Below are 3,585 nucleotides of genomic sequence, written 5' to 3'. Positions count from 1 at the left end.
GTTGTGATGTCCTTGAATAGATTCCAGGCTCCTACGGGCTTCATCAGAATTGTAGTTTTTTTCTCCATCTAACCCATTTGGAAGTTTTGTTTCCCCATTTAATCCATTTGAAAGCAATATGTCGCCCAACACCTTGCTCTAATGGCAAGTTGAAATGAATAGGCAGTTACACTATATTGCCAAAAGAATTCACTCACCTGCCTTTACTCGCATATGAACTTACTGTAAGTGACATCCCATTCCTAATCCATAGGGTTCAATATGATGTCGGTCCACCCTTTGCAGCTATAACAGCTTCAACTCTCCTGGGAAGGCTGTCCACAAGGTTTAGGAGTGTGTTTATGGGAATTTTTGACCATTCTTCCAGAAGCGCATTTGTGAGGTCACACACTGATGTTGGACAAGTTTACGTGGCCTACCACTTCGTGGCTGAGTTGCTGTCGTTCCCAAACACTTCCATGTTCTTATAATACAGCTGACAGTTGACTGTGGAATATTTAGAAGCGAGGAAATTTCACGACTAGATTTGTTGCACAGGTGGCATCCTATCACAGTTCCATGTTGGAATTCATTGAGCTCCTGAAAGCGACCCATTCTTTCACAAATGTTTGTAAAAACAGTCTGCATGCCTAGGTACTTGATTTTATACACCTGTGGCCATGGAAGTGATTGGAACACCGGATTCTGATTATTTGGATGGGTGAGCAAATACTTTTGGCAATATAGTGTAGCTGCCACTTTCATCCTTGATGTTATCTCTTAGATTGTCCATACAGGCGCAAACAGCTGTCTCCGAGATCCCTGCCACTTCTGATTTGCACCAGCATGAAGGTGAACTACTTAGCATTTTGGATGGATCTTCAGTCTGAATGTAGGCTGCTGGGAGGACAACCTCCTTCCTGTTCTGACCTAGGCTTCCCCCAAAAAGCATGAAAGATTCCTGGTCCCGACAAAACCCCTTTTATTAAACGAATGTGAATTCCTCCCATTCACATTTAGCAAAGGCCTGGTAAGTCTTTCAAAGGAATATTTATAACTACAGACCTTATCTAGCTTGGAAAGCTGCCTTGTAAATATTTTCCAAACTCAGTGCTGTGCAAGACTTGGCACAGAGTCTGAGATTCACACAGATCTTCACTCTCTTGAAATGAACAAATAGTTTCCTGAAAAAGCCGACTCCCCTTTTGCTCTTTTATTTCCTATGGGAGGGGCCATTCACCATCCACCTGTGGCTTTACTCCCAAGTTGACCCTGATTTCTGAGCTGTTCTTTTCTTCTGGCAGCTCTGCCAGCATGCACACTGGGAACAGGCTCCAGCTGTTCCTCTGTCTCACTGCTGTCTAGCTCTGAAGGCAGCTGAAAGCTGCCAGATGGCTTGGTCCAACAGAGGCCTCTCCCGAGCCTTCCCCAGCCTCCAGGACTGGCCCATGTTCCTCCCCAACCTCCTCACTGTCCGGTTCTTCTGCTGGCAGGCCACAACACTTCTAAGCTTTTTTGCCCCGAATCAAAAGTAGCATTACACTACCACTTCTCCAGCAGCGTAATTCATTCCATTGCATATGTCTTCCAATCCAATTGGCTATTGTGTACTCTGGCAGGCAGTCTACAATCTCTGCTCTCTGCCTTGGAGGGTCAATTGTACTGGGCTACTGGTTTTTAAATTTTATTTAGCTACTCAGCAGAGTGAAATGAATTGGAAAGAGCCCACTGCTTTTGTAAAACTCTGTAAGAATGGCATTAGCAATTTCTGGTTTCTATTCAACTCTTTTTCTTAAAAAGAATTCATCTTATTTTTAGGATAGGAGCCAGTAAAAGTGACACAGATACTATTTAATATAGTTTAATAAAATAGGATTCAGATTGATGAAATGTTATTTTAAGAACGAAATGCATTTTATGTCTCCTGGAACATTTCTTAATGGCATAGAGGGACAAAAAAAGAGAGATTATGTAAGCAAAAGTCAGAATTACACTGTGTTTTAGCAGACAAAGATCAACTTTAGCTTTTATTTACATCATGAATAGTAATATTTAATTGCAGTTTATTAAGGACCACATTGCATTACATTTTAATCATCTAGTTGCTTTGTTTCAGAAATGCCAGAGATTTGACTTTATAGTGTTTCCCTACCTAAAACTGCCCTTAGGATTATGGGTCAAGCCTCAGATATAGCAGTTTTCCCAAACTGAGTGTCTTCCAGAAATGTTGAGCTTCCACTTCATATATTGCCCAGCCTACTATAGGAAGAAGTCTGGCAGAAAGACCTCAAGATGTTAAGCAATTTTGCCTCAATCTTGAAAAAGCTCCCATCAAAACTATTCTTAAGACATTGATTTTTACCTATATACTTCATGGCTCTGGCTGCAGCACCAGCCAATGAAATGACCAAAATATAACAAAAGTATTGAAGTTGACAAACTATTGATAACAAAGGTACCGTATTTTTCAGAATATAAGATGCACCAATATTTTGAAGAGGCAAATTTTTAAAAAAAGTTTTTGCAATCTGCAGACCTCCCCAAAATGGCTTGTTTTTTAATCAAAAAAAGGCATGCATAGCCTTTAGGAAGCTTATAGAGTGCTCTTGGGGCTGAGGGGGCAAAAACGAGCAAAAAACAGCCAGTGTCTCATTCATTTTTGCCCTCCCCAGCCCCCAGTAGCACTCTGGAAGTTTCCTAAAGGCTATGCACGGCCATTTTTGCAAAGGAAGCAGTGTTTCAGGGGGCCAAAAATGCTGTAGTAAGTGTATAAGACGCACCCAGATTTTCACCCTTTTTTTTGAGGGAAAAAGTGCATCTTATAAACAGGAATTTTTACTTCCAGCCGTAAAGTCAAAGAAAAATAATAAGCATTAATTCATGAGCTCACTGAAAGCAAAGGACCATTACTTTAAGACACTGAACAGCACCTCCTTCTTTCTTCAAACCATAATTATAGCTTGTGAACAAGAAACATCAATAGTATTTTAATTATTAAATTCATGTTATAATACTAAGGATTTTTAAAAAAGGAAACATCAATTTTCTATGCATTATTCCGATGATGCTATGTAATTTTCTAAATTACCAATAACAATATTGGTAATAATAAAATAACAATAAAATAAGGGATATTGGCTTGATACTGGACTTCATTTAGTATCTATTCATAATTTATTCATAATTCATAATTAAATTATTAATTTAATAATACATAATAATAAATGATTGCACAAAAAGAGAATAAAAAGTAAATTTTGGTATCTTTTTTCCATAACATTTTGTGTTGTGTGTGAAGTGCTCCTAGCATGATCAGGTTTATTGTATAATTTTTACAAACTAAAAAACGTAAAATGGATCTTATACTAATCTGCTTCATAATACAGTAAATCTGTTGTGTATGGAAAATAAATGAGCTAACTATGTGATGGCAGACATAAATAAAGAAGGTGATGTAACACCAATTGGATAATGAACTTAATAATAATCGGAAACATTGTGTAGCCTAAGACATTCTGGACCTCAACAAGGACAGTACAAAATTAAAATTGATAAGGAAACTAAGATTATCACTTCGAATATTGTTTTTTTTCCATTCATGTCAGT

This window comes from Thamnophis elegans, chromosome 10 (genome assembly GCF_009769535.1).
Source record: "Thamnophis elegans isolate rThaEle1 chromosome 10, rThaEle1.pri, whole genome shotgun sequence".
NCBI lineage: Eukaryota > Metazoa > Chordata > Lepidosauria > Squamata > Colubridae > Thamnophis > Thamnophis elegans.
The sequence above is the reverse complement of the archived record's forward strand: the minus strand, read 5'-3'. Positions refer to the sequence as shown.